At 48.6% G+C, this 15828-nt stretch overlaps 1 protein-coding gene across 1 annotated transcript in view; it reads right to left on the minus strand.

Annotated features, from left to right (window-relative positions):
* Window positions 1–15828, minus strand: part of LOC122553123 (sprouty-related, EVH1 domain-containing protein 2-like) — a 75642-nt gene that overhangs the window by 23603 nt on the left and 36211 nt on the right. The gene's annotated exons all lie outside the window — the stretch shown is intronic.

Raw genomic sequence — 15828 nt, forward strand, 5'->3', positions numbered from 1 at the left:
GGGGGGGGTGGGGAAGCAGGGTGAAGAGAGAGAACATGTGCTTGTGCATGAGGGTGGGGGGTTGTGGCATTCTCACCTTGAATTGGGAATGTAGATGGGAACCATGGTTACAATGCTGGGGTCATTGGGAAGTAAGGACCCAATGATTTGAAAAGGGTGCTGGGTGATCGATGAGACTGGAGTGTTAGCTTGACTGAAGATGGGAGGGGGGAAAGGATTTGTTCACGTGGAGGTTGCTAGGGGGGTTTTTAACCAGCAGGAGGATTTGGGATGCGGGAGAGAGAGCGGGAGCTAGGGTGAACAAGTCGAAGGGCCTGCCCTAGTTTGGTTTGGTTATTGAGAGAAGGATCAGTAACTCACCAGCTGTCGGAGAGGGAGGACAGCATTTTTCTGAACTGGGACAGAAGCTGTGACCTTGCAGAGTGGACATGGAGGACATGTAGCCTTTCTGCTCAAAGCCCAAAGGTCACTGTCTTCCCAGAACAGCAGACATGTGGTACAAACTGGGGCTGACCTGCAGCAGCCTGCATGGTGGGAATGGTCCTTCAACATTCCACATTCAGTCTCCATCAGGAAGAAGTCACCTATTACCAATAAGGTGGGAATGTCAATTAGATCAATCCCAGTGTGAACTAGATCAACCCTAACATTAACTAGATTGATCTATAGCTGAAATGACAGAGCCCATTTACCAGCTCACGTTCCCAGTCAGAGGCTTTGCCCTGTTACCATCATAAAGTTCCCAATGTATGGGATCAGTTATGGATGTTCACGTTGTTGATCAGTTTATTTTGTCTTGGCCTTCGTTGGCACACGTCTTGATCATTATGTTTAAATAAAACACACTGACAATAACGAGTGTGGTAACACTTTCCCTGCAGAGAGGGGCATTTATAAAATCCATATGTGACTTTAACAGCAAGATCTTCTGATATACCTGTGAGAAAAAATATGTGAACATTGCTCTGCAGGTTTCTGTAAATCCCACTGTTAATGCTGTTTGTTTCTCATTTTATTTCCAATGTTGAAATTGATTGTAACTATAAAAGCTCAATGGTATACCTCCAGCCAGCAGAACTGAAACCCTGAGCATTAACCCTCATCAATTTGCTGCTGCCTTACTTCACTACACATGGAGTTCAGCACAAAGCCTTCATAAACATCCTGTCTTAAACTAAAGATTAAGGGTTGTCCATTGACTATAAAATGTACCTTGAAATTAATAATTGAGCTTTATCTAGCTTCCCCAATTCAAACTAACCTCTGACCTGAACTGCTTCCTGGTCCTGATTTCCACAAAAATGAACCTATAGTGAGTCAGTAATTGTAGCTCTTGTTGCTATCTCCCATCTCGACTCAATGGCATGTTTAGAACGAACTGTGCCAAAAATAACAGCAGCCTCTCCCATCTCTGCACTGAATGTGTACACAACTTCACTCTTCAACTTTCCCCGAGGAGATACTGCTCATTTTCAATCATGGCATTTTGCAACTTTATGAATGGTGCGAGAGACCAGCTTAAATGGCTTCCGATATGTGTGAAGGTCAAATCCAGCGCAGGGTAATTTAATCTGGAATTTGCAGCAATATCTATCAGGCTGTCTCCAGCTGGATGGGATCAAGTTAAGAATAAATGACTGCACTAGGTGTCATCTCAGCATTTCTTAACTGGCCAAACAAACTCTGTGGGGCTCGTGATACCCTGTCATGGACACAGAGGGCTGCCCCAGTCACAGTCAGAAGGTCAACCCCAGGATGGTCCCATCCTACATCCCACCCCTCCCTTTGCCCCAATATCTGCCAGCCAGGAGCTTGGCTGAGGGAGAGACAAGCTCAAGGGTCAGTAACCAAAAGGGCGTACAGAGGGGGAGGGGGGAGGTCCCACACTGAAGAGAATTGGCAACAGAACCACAGAGGCAGAGAGACAGGGGAACTTTTTACTTGCACAGCAGGTCGAGAGAGATCTGGGATGGGCCAGAAACAGATTCAACCAAAATATTTCAAAGGCACGTGGATAAACACTTGAAAAGGAAGAAAATTACAGGGACACAGGCAAGAGCTGGGAAGTGAGATCAACAGGATGGCGGATAGCAGACTGAGGGCCTCCTCCTACACAGGAAAATCCGACAGTCTGAGGGACTCCGAGTGAGTAGCAAACACAGTTCACCATTCTCTATCTGGAACACACAGATAGTTTAATGCTTATTCATGAACTTTAGGCAGAGAGGGAGGATAAAGGATGGACATCAGTCGCATATCCATTTTTAAACAAAACTTAGCCAAACTGGAGAATGCCCCTCAGGAAGAACATACAGACCTCACGCTGAAAACACAGGGTGGGCTTTAGTGGAATGAGGAGAGATTACACAAACTCGGATCACAATCTCCATTATTTAGAAGGTAACAGGGTGATTGGCTCAGGTTTTACAAGACAATAACTGGGTAAATAGGTTAACTAGGGAGAAACAATTTCCATCAGTTTGACAGTCTACCTGAGGAGGGGGAGAGCCTGAAAATGGAGCCAGACCTTTCAGGGGTGAATTTAGGAAAGACTTTGACGCACACAGACAGACACACAGACAGACACACAGACAGACACACAGACAGACACACAGACAGACACACAGACGTAAAAGTTGGGAACACACTTCCATAAGTGGTGATTGATGCTAGATCAATTAGTAATTTGAAGAAAAATACCGAGTTAGGTTTTTATCAAAGGGATAAGGGGGGGAAATGTGAGTAAACGGAGTGACACAGCAGAGCAGCTCTGATCTCGGTGAATGTTGGGACTGGCTAGACCGACTGCCCTCCTCTTGCTCCTACAAGCTGATAAAAACCTCCCATGCATTTTGAGATGAACGAGCTGATATCAACGTTTTGAACTTTTAAACAGGTTTAAGATGAGCCATAAGAAAAGCCAATTGGTCTTTAGTGCAGCCAACCAATATGGTACAACTGAATAAGTCAATCATTGGTTCACAGTAACATTAAATCATCCACACACAAATACCATCGATATTCTGTGTTCAGAAATAAGCAGGGTTTTTAAAAAAAAACAAAATCCTTCTATTACCTTGCTTGCATTCTAACATTAGTTTCTGCTCAATAATGAGCTGACCTGTGTTAACTAGGCTATTTCCAACGTACAATACCAATATTCACCAAGAATACCCCTCCTCCTGCACAGGGGTAAGCTATTCACACCATCAAGCCTGCTGCTCAATTCAATAACAGCGTGGCTGCTGCGATGGTGATTTCAGTCCTACTGCCTTGTCTACATTTCTGCAGCAAATCCTCCTCACACCTGTACCCAAAATAACCCCCAACTCTCCCCCCACCCCATCAAAACACCCAAAATAACCCCCAACTCTCCCCCCACCCCANNNNAAAAACCAGCTCATCCAGCAAAGATGACATTTACAGACCAGCCTCCAATAGTTTCTGGGGAATATAACTCCACATTCTCACAAAACCCACAGAAAGGGAGGAAAAACATCCTAAATTCAAAGGGAGAGCAGTTATTTGTAAACCGTACCCCCTACAAGAGGAAACATCCTCCTGGTATCCCCTGCATCCAGTCCCCTTGCTATCATCAATGTTTCCATAAAATCCTCTTTCATTCCTCTAATCCCCAATGGATTTCGGTCCAGCTGTTGAACCCTTCCTCACAAAATAATCCCCTGGTCGCAGACATGAGGAAAGTGAACCTTCCCACAACTACTTCCAACATGATTACTTCCTTTTTCAACAAAGGGAACTGCCCACAACAATCCAGAATTGATCTGACCAATCGCAGCAAAACATCCCTTCTTTTGTATCCCACTCCTTTTACAATAAACATTATCTACTTATCTTCCTAACCACTTGCTACAGCGGCATGCTAACTTTTTCGGTTTCCTGTACCCTTGAGTTCTGCAATCTCTCCATTTCGATAAAGGCTGCTTTCCTAATCTTCCCACCAACTCCAACTCCCCACAATTCCTGCTCAAATGCAATTAGTAGGATATGGAGCAGCCACATGCTGTTGGGAGTCCCCAGTGTATTCAAAGTTAGTTATGCTCAATGGAGCACTATACCTACACCAGGATGCACACCATCCCAGGCCTCTGAAAGGGTCAGCTTCATCATTCAGCTCGGACTGTTCTGAAGGAAGATGGCACACATGGAGGGCCGGAACTTTCAGATTCTTTACCCTGGACATGAGATCAATGGTGTACAAAATTCCCCGGGGAGCAGCAATACACAATGACAAACGCCCAACAATTTCCATTTCTGCCCCCAATGGGACAGGAGCAGGGGTGGGCACGGGGACAGGGGCAGGGGCAGGCTGTGCTGCCTGGACAAGCCCCCACCCTGCTCCCCCTCAGCTAGTATTGGAGTCAGCCCACCCTCCCTTCACAGCCTGACCAACCCGGGGGCTCTTTGAGCCTCTCGATTTCATCAGGAAAATGTTCGTAATCGAATCCATTCACCTCCCCCCCTCACACAACCTGTTGCAACCACACGTCCCGAACTCACCCACCCCCCACCTCCTGTCAACTGTTCTCACCCCACGCCCCTCCCCCACCCCCCAGGGCTGGGGTATTGCTGGGTTTAGATTAGAGTGTTGCTGGAAAAGCACAGCAGGTCAGGCAGCATCTGAGGAGCAGGAAAATTGACGTTTCGGGCAAAACCCCTTCATCAGGAATAGAGCTCGGTTTGTATAGTAATCGGAAAATGACTCCACCCTTCAACCTTCTGCATAAAGGAGTGCGTTTTATTTGGTCTCTTTGGCATAAGCGATTCTCTTTGACAAACAGGAAGCCAACGGTGGGATAGATTTTGTGGGTTCAGCTGGCAGCTAGTCACTTTGACATGCGGAATAGAGCTCGGTTTGTATAGTAATTGGAAAATGACTCCACCCTTCAACCTTCTGCATAAAGGAGTGCGTTTTATTTAGTCTCTTTGGCATAAGCGATTCTCTTTGACAAACAGGAAGCCAACGGTGGGATAGATTTTCTGGGTTCAGCTGGCAGCTAGTCACTTTGACATGCTACAAGAGTGATCAGTGTGAAGTAGTTGCTGGGGAGAGGATGGAAGGTGAAAGGTGACAGGAGCAGATTGTCTGCAGGATGCTGGGGGGTGAATCCAGTCAACAATTAGATTCCCCTCTTTGGCCAAACTGGAAGGCCCAGGAGGATGATTCCAAATCTCAATTGAACAAATATCAGAAGGATAATGACGCAAAAGGGCCTTAGGCCCCTGGAACAGTCTGACAATGATGTCATGGAACTGCTTCTCACTGGGTATAAATAGCTCAGTGTGGGCGGAGCCACCTATTAGACATATCAAAAACAGAAGCACAAGAGTGTTCCGGAACGGTCTCTTAACAACGTGCTCAGTAGCTCAGGAGCTGGAAGGCAGATCTCGGAGCAGGTTTAGGTTGTACATTGGAACTCTCTCCATCACAGATTAACACAAAGAATTTGGAGGCAGTGCTTTACATTGGCGTCTCCTTGTTACTTTGGCTTGAACCAAACTCTCACTGAAACCACTTGCCAAAAGCGATGGCTGGGGAGTGAAATGGAATCATTCAGGCGAGTGCGTTGGGGGATTATGGAGGACATTCACCCTGAAACCACTCCACACTGAGTTTTAATTTAGATCCCAAAGACCTGGCAACTGGGAGACAGGTTCTGCCTTTTATGTTGGTCAACCTAGGGGCCGTGTTTGTAAACCTGTGCCAAAGACCAGGCTCCAGGGACCATTCTTAGAGAGAGTGCACAGGGCCCGAGGCTCCAAGATTAAGAGGTGGAAATGGTTTTGAAAGTAACTCAGAGGTAGTTGATTGTGAAGGACTATGATTATAAATATTCTAAAACTTGCCGACAGCTGCTAATGAGCTGAAAAATTAAGCGATTCTCTCCACTGCATCTGAACATTCCCTTTGATCATCAAATATTTTGATTGGGGTTGTTGGCTGCCTTGATTCACCAAGGGAGGGTCTAAACTTAGGCATTGATTTTCAGCCATTTTGATACATATTTTTCTGATTAGCAGCAATTAGGGATGGGCCTCAGCAATGACACCCACATCCCATGGATGAATGGGAAAACCACACATCAGTGTTTGCTAGTGGAATTTACACATCATCAGTGTCTCAGTGGGGAGGTCTGACTCAGGTTTCCAGGGTTCCAAATCCCAGCCCAGGGGCCGAACACAAACACTGGGGGTAACACTCAAGGGCAGCGGGAGAGTGGGGAACTCGACATGTCCATACTTCACCTGTTGCCGGAAGTGACAGTTCAGCCAAGCTGCCTGTTTGCAGTTACTGGCCAAGTGACTGTAATCCTAACAGCACACTGGGTGCCCATGCGTCCAGGAAGTCAGCTTCCCCACTGCCTTCTCAAGGGCACTTAGGGATGGCCAATAAATACTGGCCCCAGCCAGCGACGCCCACATTCCAAGTGAATAATGAAGTCTTCCCTACTCTGTACACACGAGATCACCCACAGGTCCTTGCAGTACCTTTGACCTGAAGCAAACATCTGCTGCACTCCTGTCCTTGATACTGTGCAGAGTATCCCCACACTTTCAAAATTCTGTCGTTATCTCCTCCAGTCACTGCAGCTTCCTGTGCTTCTATTGTGGGCGGCACGGTGGCACAGTGGTTAGCACTGCTGCCTCACAGCGCCAGAGACCCGGGTTCAATTCCCGCCTCAGGCAACTGACTGTGTGGAGTTTGCACGTTCTCCCCGTGTCTGCGTGGGTTTCCTCCGGGTGCTCCGGTTTCCTCCCACAGCCCAAAGATGTGCAGGTCAGGTGAATTGGCCCTGCTAAATTGCCTGTAGTGTTAGGTAAGGGGTAAATGTAGGGGTAGGGGTGGGTTGCGCTTCGGCGGGGCGGTGTGGACTTGTTGGGCCGAAGGGCCTGTTTCCACACTAAGTAATCTAATCTAATCTAATCTTTTATCATTCTGCTGGGCTTTCAGCTGCTGAGGGTGGGGGGTGGTCAACGAGGCTAAAGCATGGAACTGCTCCCCCTCCCCTAAACCCCCACTTCTCAACCTCATTATCCTCCTTTAAGATATTCAAAGTTTTGGTCACCTGATTGAAAGACTCACGTGACCCCAGTCAAACGTTGTTTAGGATCACCTTGAGATGCACCTGGTCCATAAGGTGCTATACAAGTTGTTGTTGTTGCCAACTCTGCTAAACAAAATGCCAGTTCTCTCTCTCCCCCCCCCACACACACACACACTCACACACACACTCTCACACACACACACACACACACACAAAGACCCTTGCAGTTTTACATCTCTTTGCAGCTTCACTGTTGCCAGGCTGGTGCAGCGCACACAGCACAAATACAGCATCCACGAAGATTTAAATGTGCTGTGCCCCTCCCCGCCCCACCCCCGAACAAAGACAGACAGACAGACAGACTGGCAACTTGTTTCAGTTTACATCAGCCTTAAAACCGGAATGGACTGAGTGGAGTTTTCAAACAAAAAAAAAGTGCCTCCAGGAAGCTGAGAGGCTGCAGATAATTAAGTTGTAAATTATTTAAAGCCTTCAAAACCCTCCAAGCGTTTGGAAAGGCAGTTTGACATGCATCAGCCTTCCAATGTACAGGCACAATGAGAAGCATCAAACCAACTACACTCTTCTGTAAGATATAAGTGTAGGCCACTCAGCCCATCAACTCTGCCCTGCCATTCAATGAGAACATGGCTGACTTGACAATCCTCGAGTCCATGTTCCAGCCCTTTCTAGCAGCCATCAGCTCCTCCTTAGTGATTTGAAATCTGTCTATCTCAGCCTTGGAGAGACTGAACGACCCAGCCTCGACAGCCCTCTGCAGTTAAGAATTCCACAGATTCACTCCCCTCGGAGAGGAGACATTCCTCCCCATGCCTGTCTTCAATGTGTGACCCTTACTCTGAGATGATGCCCTCTGGTTCTAGACTCTCCCACCAGGACAAACAACCTCTCTGCATCTACCCTGTCACAGCCCCATACAAATGTGGCACATTTCAATAAGACCATAAGATAGAAGAGCAGATGTAGGCCATTCAGCCCATTGAGTCTGCTTCACTGTTTGATCATGGCTGATATATGTTCCTCAACTCCATGGTCCTGCTTTCTCCCAGTAAGCCTTCATCCCTTTACTAATCATGAACCTATCTTGGTCTTAAAGACACTCAATGACTGGGTCACCACAGCCCTCTGTGGCAATGAGTTCCACAGATTCCCCATCCTCTGGCTGAAGAGATTCCTCCTCATCTCAGTTCTAAAGGGTTGTCCCTTCACCCTGAGGCTGTGCCCTAGGATCCTAGTCTCTCCTACCAGTGGAAACATGTTGTCCACATCCACTCTATCCAGGCCCCTCACTATTCTGTAAGTTTCAATCTGATCCTTCCCCCCCCACCCCTCTAAACTCCAATGCCAACACATCCTTCCTTAGATATGGGATGCAAAACCTGCTCACAATATTCAAATGTGGACTGACCAGAGCTTTACAGAGCTTCAGCAGAAACTCCCTGCCCTTGTATCCTAGGCCTCTTGAAATGAACACTGACATGGCATTTGGGTTGAATTGGTGCCCTCTCTTTCTCGTTCCTTTCACACGTGGGAACAGATTCCCCATCCCTGCTGGGCTTGGTGTGATCCCACTTCCTCAGCAGGTTCAGGCCTGACTTTTGACTGAAGGTAGATCCGGTCTTTCTGCTTCAAGGAGGGGTCAAGGGTCAATAATCTAAACCCCGGAGGCTATCCCCAGCTATTGCATCAGAAACCTCACATCAGGATGTTGTGAACAAACTATGATTCGCCTTTTTAAAGACTGTCCAAGACCGAGGCAGATGGGTGGCTGTTTCATAAGAGGTTTAAGGGTTGGGCTGGAGGAGGAGGGGTATGACAGAAAGCTGAGACCACAACCAGATCAGACATTGGCTTTGAATGAGAGACAGGTTTGATGGGCTGAATGGTCTACTCTTGCTCCTACGATGAAATCTGCAAGCCTATCACATTCATACCCAGACCTGTACTCAGAGAAACCTCATCACTGTAGGATCTTCATCAGCTAGAAGGCCAGAGCTAACCCATAAGCAGAGAGAGAGAGAGAGAGGTAGGGGGATAGAGAGAGATACAGAGAGACAGAGATACAGAGAGAGAGAGAGAACACAGAGAGAGAGAGAGAGACACAGAGAGAGAGAGAGACACACAGAGAGAGAAAGAGATATACACAGAGAGAGAGAGATATACAGAGAGAGAGATATAGAGAGAGATATAGAGAAAGAGAGAGACAGACAGACAGACACTGTGTGGCAGTCATTGCACAATCTCTTCCACTCAATGGAGTACACTCCGCAACCTGATGAAGGAGCAGTGCTCCGAAAGCTATACACCTGTTGGACTATAACCTGGTGTTGTGTGATTTTTAATTTTGTCCACCCCAGTCCAACACTGGCATCTCCGAATGAGCACAATTTCTGGATAGTGTAGAGAGAGAAGACAAATTGGAGAGATTTTTGTAAGAGGTTGCAACGCTACAACAGGTCAAATGGCCACTTTATACAATTCTCAAGGAAACATTAGAAACAGCTTTTATTCTTAACCCATCAGGAGACGTCCAGTAAAATTGTACTCAATGTCTTGTGCATAAAAGGCCCATGCTGGAAGACTATAATAAAGAAAGCAGAAGGAACAACATATTTCTTATTTCTTAAAATAAGTTTGCAATGTTATGGATATCCACATTGTATGTTTAAATATAACCATGAGAAAATTGCAGGCTAATGTCGTTTCTGTTTTTGAAAACGGTCCAGAGTTTGCAGACGGAGAGTGTCCTTCAGCATGCTGTGTGTTTGTATGTGTGTGAGAGTGTGAGTGTGAGAGAAAGTGGAGAGAGTGTGAGAGAGAGAGAGAGAGAGAGCGCGTGCGAGTGCGTGCGTGCGAGTGCGTGCGTGCGAGAGAGTGCGTGCGCGCGCGTGCGTGCGAGAGAGTGCGTGCGTGCGAGAGAGCGCGTGCGTGCGAGAGAGCGTGTGCGAGCGAGAGCGCGCGTGCGAGAGAGCGCGTGCGTGCGAGAGAGCGCGTGCGTGCGAGAGAGAGTGCGTGCGTGCGTGCGAGAGAGAGTGCGTGCGTGCGTGCGAGAGAGAGTGCGTGCGTGCGAGAGACTGCGTGCGAGTGCGTGCGTGCGAGAGAGTGCGTGCGTGCGAGAGAGTGCGTGCGTGCGAGAGAGTGCGTGCGTGCGTGCGAGTGCGTGCGAGAGAGTGCGTGCGTGCGAGAGAGTGCGTACGTGCGAGAGAGTGCGTACGTGCGAGAGAGTGCGTGCGAGTGTGTGCGTGCGTGTGTGCAAGAGAGTGCGTGCGTGAGAGTGCGTGCGTGAGAGTGCGTGCGAGAGAGAGAGTGCGAGAGAGAGAGTGCGAGAGAGAGAGTGCGTGCGAGAGAGAGCGTGTGAGTGTGAGAGTGTGAGTGAGTGTGAGAGTGAGTGTGAGTCTGCGTGCATGTTGCCTGTCTCCGTTGAGACACATCTGACAGCCCCAAGCTCCCAGAGAAGTGTGATGCTGTTTCTAACCTCACTCGACACATTCCAAGAGCCCACTTCCTTGCAGCATGTTCCTAGGGTTTCGGTTGGGAGAGCTGCGATTAGGATTCCCTAAAGCCAGCAGGGCCTAACAGGAAGCTGCTCATCAGCTGGTTGTCTACTCGTCCGTTTCACAAACACAACCATGTTTATAAACTGTAGCAGCTTGCCTCCTACGCCAAGACTTTAAACAAAGCGGGTTTGTGTCTCACTCTTCACCAGCTCACCAGAGGGAGGGTCACCAACGTGCTTTCAGAGGAAGGCACTGCAGCCAGACGCTGGGTTTGATTTCACGCCGCCTTCAGGAGACTGGCTGGTAACGATTCACTGAAATGGAACAGGTTTGTGTAACTCCTCTCCCCACAACAGCAGAGCGTGAAAAGCGCACCCACCTGCCAGCAAATCCCCCCAAGAACACAGTCCACCAACTACAAATCCAGACAAAACTAAAACTCCCCATTCTCTCAAACCAACAGCAACGTTTCCCAACAATCACAGACAGTGCCACAACGGGGGAGAGACACAGACAGTGCCACAACGGGGGAGAGACACAGACAGTGTCACAACGGGAGAGACACAGACAGTGCTACAACGGGGGAGAGACACAGACAGTGCCATAACGGGAGAGAGACAGACAGTGTCACAACAGGGGAGACAGACAGTGCCACAACGGGAGAGAGAGACACACAGACAGACAGTGCCACAACGGGAGAGAGAGAGAGAGACAGAGAGACAGAGAGTGCCACAACGGGGGAGACAGACAGTGCCACAATGGGGGGAGTGACACTGAGTATCACAACGGGAGAGAGAGAGGACACACAGACAGTGTGACAACGGGAGAGAGAGATAGACAGTGTCACAATGGGGGGGGAAGGAGAGAGAGAGAGAGAGAGAGAGATAGTGCCACAACGGGAGAGATAGACAGACAGTGTCACAACGGGGGAGACCGTGCCACACAGGAGAGACCTAGTGTGTCACAACGGGGGAGAGAGACAGATAATGCCACATGGGAGAGATCGTGCCACCACAATCTCCTCACTTGGTTCACCGAGCACTTAAAAGTCTTGAAATAAATCGTAGAATTATCAGAGCAACATCTATTCATTGCGACCTCATGTCACAGCTCCTCAATTTTAAATGAAACTTGCACTAGCCTGCTCCAAACACTAACTGGGAAAAACAACCTTTCACCCTCAAAACAATTTAGACACGGAGAGCTCTTCACCAGGCAGACAGGATACACCAGGGGGAGGGAGAGAGAGCGAGCGAGTGAATGAGAGAGTGAGAGAGAGAGAAAGAGAAGAATTAACATTTCAGATGTCCATTCAAAAGTCTAATAGCAGCAGGGAAAAAGCTGTTCTTGAATCTATACGTACCACATATTCAAACTTTTATATCTTCTGGAGACAGGACAAAGATAGAGGGAGGGCAAACACAAGAGAGATTAAAAAAGACGGGGGTACAGAGCAAGAGAGGGACTAAATGGGGGTGGAGGGGGGGACAAGAGGGGAGAAGGAGAGACAGACAGACACATCGAGGGGAGTAAATGCTTGGATACAGCAATGCACAGTGAACTGGAATTCAGCATGACCCTGAAGGTTTCAAAGTTGCATTGGGACAGAGTCTGATACAGCAGCAGCCTCAGAGTGGGGGGGGCACTCCCAAAGCTCTGAGCTGGATCCAAGTCGTTGCTGAAATGAGTGACAGAGGAAGCTATATATTATAAAGCTGCTCACTTGGACTTTCCTTTTATTGTAAAAGCTTTGAAATTAAGCCCTCGGCTATTAAATCTGCCAATAATCTTTTGATAGTTTGGCACAATGTGATAAAATGGGATGTCAGTTGCCTTGCAAAGAAATGTGAATCTCACTGAGTAGTAAACAAGATCTTCTTAATAAATAACCAGAATTTGAACATATCAACTGGTTACCATGACAACCTTGCTTTATTTATAAAGCAGGCGAGATTGGATGAAAGGCAGGATAAATCATCATGCCACTAGGCATTTTTTCAAACCACAGTGCCCTTTGAAATCAAATATTCCACTACAGTGGAACTGGATCACAACAATGAAGCAGTTTGCCTTTTATTTGTTCAAGGGGTGTGGGCATCAATGACTCCTCCAGAATTTGCTACCCACTCTTAATTTCACTTCAGAAGGTGGGGGTGAGCTGCCTTCTTGAACCGCTGCAGTCCATGTGCTGTAGGTAGACCCACAATGCCCTTAGGGAGGGAATTCCAGGATTGTGATCCAGCGATGGCGATATATTTCCAAGTCAGAATGGAGGGGAACTTGCAGGGGGTGGGGCTCCCATGTTTCTGCTGGTCTTGACCTTCTGGATGGAAGTGGTTGAGTTTTGGAAGGTGTTGTCTAAGGGTCTTTGGTGAATTTGTGCAGTGCATCTTGTAGATGATACACACTGCAGCTACTAAATGTTGGTGGTGGAGGGAGTGGATGCTTGTGGACGTGGTGCTGATCAAGTGGGGGCTGCTTTGTCCTGGATGGTGCTGAGCTTCTTGAGTGTTGTTGGAGCTGCCCCCATCCAGGGCTAGTGGGGAGTATCCCATCACACTCCTGACTCGTGCTTTTGGAGAAGTTAAAAGAACTGATAAAAAAACTTAGTCAAAAAGGTGAATTTTTTGAGAAGGTGAGGGTGGGTGATGAGGGGGATCAGGGAGGGCAGTTGGTGGAGTTGGGTGGGGGGGGGGGTTAAGCGATGTGAGGACTGCAAAGAGGTTAGCAAAACAAGAAACGAATTAAAACCCGTAGGTAAGGTACAAGCCAGGGTCAGATGTAGACAGTGACAGAGAAGACGTTGAGGAGTTCTCCGTGGTTCAGAGTGTCCTCCAATCTCTGCAAGTCAGGGTCACCCTCGGGGTGGGTAGGGGGTATGGAATCAAGTGACCAGCAGCAGAAGCATCGTCCTCACCCGCTCCCTGTAATCCCACTGGAGGAAAATGGGCAGGGGGGGCACAATGAACAAGAGGGTGAAAGGTAGCAACACGTGAGATAGGATAACACAAAGGCTGATGGGATGGCTGACTGAGGGAGGTTGCTGAGGGAGGTTGCTGAAGGATGTAGACAGATTCACCTGACGGACAGAAGGAACTTACTGCCAAGTGAGAGGTGATGCACTTTGGAAGGAGGAGCAGGACAAGGGATGACAGGATACCAAGAAGCTCAGAGGAATACAGGGATGCTGGGTGTTTGCCCATATACCCTAAAGGCACCAGGTTAATAGGAGAGTTGGAAAAACATACAGGGCACTCGCCTTTATCAGTGGTGGCACGGATTATAAGAACAGGGAGGATATGTTGGAGCTGTACGGGACGTTGGTTAGGCCATGGTTGGAGTACTGTGTGCAGTTCTGGTCCCCACCCTATAGGGAGGGTGGGATTGCACTGGAGGGGGCATTGAGGACATCAACGAGGATGTTGCCTGGGATGCAGCATTTCAGCAATAACCTTACCTTTGAGTTTTCTTTGGAGCAGAGAAATTTGGGGGACCCCTGATACAGGTGTGAGAGATGATGGGGGACTTGGACAGGAGGGATAGGAAGCAGCTGGTTCCCTTAGTTGAAGGGTCCATAGAGTAGTATCCCTACCGTGTGGAAACAGGCCCATCAGCCCAACAAGCCAACAACAAGGGGACAGGGAGTGAAAGGCAGGAGGTTTACAGGAAATGCTCCCCCCTTTCCCTCACCCAGAGAAGGTGCTGAGAATCTGGAATGCACTGCCTAGGAAACTCAGAACTTTTAAAAAGCACTTGGATGAGCAGGTGAAATGTCATAACATTCAGGGCTGTGGGCCTAGAGCAGGCAAGTGGGACGATTGTAGCTGATGCAATATATTTGGCCATACAGGCTTGATAGGCCAAAGAGCCTCTCCAGTACAGCTGGATTGTGGTTGATTAACAGCTAGATCAAAATGGAATTTCCTCCCCAAGGGACATTGTGGGTCTAACTGCAGCGGTTCAAGGCGGCAGCTCACCCCCACCTTCTCAAGGGGGCAACTAGGGACGGGGAATAAATGCTGGCCCAGTCAGCCCAGAGCCCATGACTGAAGCCTCCAAAAGATATTCATTTCAGCAGAGTTAAAGAGAAGGCAAGAGAGAGAGGGGGAGGGAGGGAGAAAGGATGAGAGAGAAAACGAGAGGGGGAAAAAAAGACAGTCATACAGTATGAAAACAGACCCTTCAGTCCATGCGGAACATAACCCCAACTAAATTTGCCTTACCTACCTGAAGAAAGCGAGAGTAGGAGACAAAGAGATAGATTGAACGGTTGACTTGATCCTTGCTGAACGTCTCCAAGTCCAGTCATAATGATTGAAGGGCTCAGAGGAAGCCTACAGCTCCTTCCCTGGGTTGGATTGGGGACAGGGGGCACTGTCACATTACACTGTCTAGGAAACCTCAGAACTTGTAAAAAGCACTTTGATGAGCAGGTGAAATGTCATAACACTGAAAATGTAAAGATCTTCAGGGGTGATGGTAAAATTAAGGGGCTGCATTCGATTCTGACTGAATTCTGACCAAACTCTCTGTATGAAGCATCAGAGTTATCTACTGATGATGTCACGGCGATGGTAACTCCATCAGCAGGATCCAGGGGATGTGCAGAGGGGGGGGTTCCAGCTTCTGTTATTGCTCATCATTCATCAGGCCTTGACCCTCCTTACCCCCTGCTGGAGATCTACGTCGATGCTGCCTGGGATTATTCAGGGCCAGACAAGCATTTAGAAAGGGTCACTTCCTCTCCTTTGGAATTCACTCATCAAGTCCCCACTGACAGAGTGAAAGCAACTGTTTCCCTGACCCCATCAGCTGCAATCCATCACACAAACTGCAACAGCAAACAAGGCCAGAGGCTGGCAGCAACAATCAGGTAACGCAGCAGCTCGGAGAGAACACAGTGAGAGAGAGAGAGAGAGAGCGCGAGCGAGAGAGCGCGAGAGAGAGAGCGCGAAAGAGAGAGCGCGAAAGAGAGAGCGAGCGAGAGAGCACAAAAGAGAGAGCGCGAGAGGAGAGCGAGAGCGAGAGGGAGCGAGCGGGAGCGAGCGAGAGCGCGAGAGAGCGCGAGAGAGCGCGAGAGAGCGCGAGAGAGCGCGAGAGAGCGCGAGAGAGCGCGAGAGAGCGCGAGAGAGCGCGAGAGAGCGCGAGAGAGCGCGAGAGAGCGCGAGAGAGCGCGAGAGAGCGCGAGAGAGCGCGAGAGAGCGCGAGAGAGCGCGAGAGAGCGCGAGAGAGCGCGAGAGAGC

The sequence above is a fragment of the Chiloscyllium plagiosum genome, chromosome 9, assembly GCF_004010195.1.
Source record: "Chiloscyllium plagiosum isolate BGI_BamShark_2017 chromosome 9, ASM401019v2, whole genome shotgun sequence".
Taxonomy (NCBI): domain Eukaryota; kingdom Metazoa; phylum Chordata; class Chondrichthyes; order Orectolobiformes; family Hemiscylliidae; genus Chiloscyllium; species Chiloscyllium plagiosum.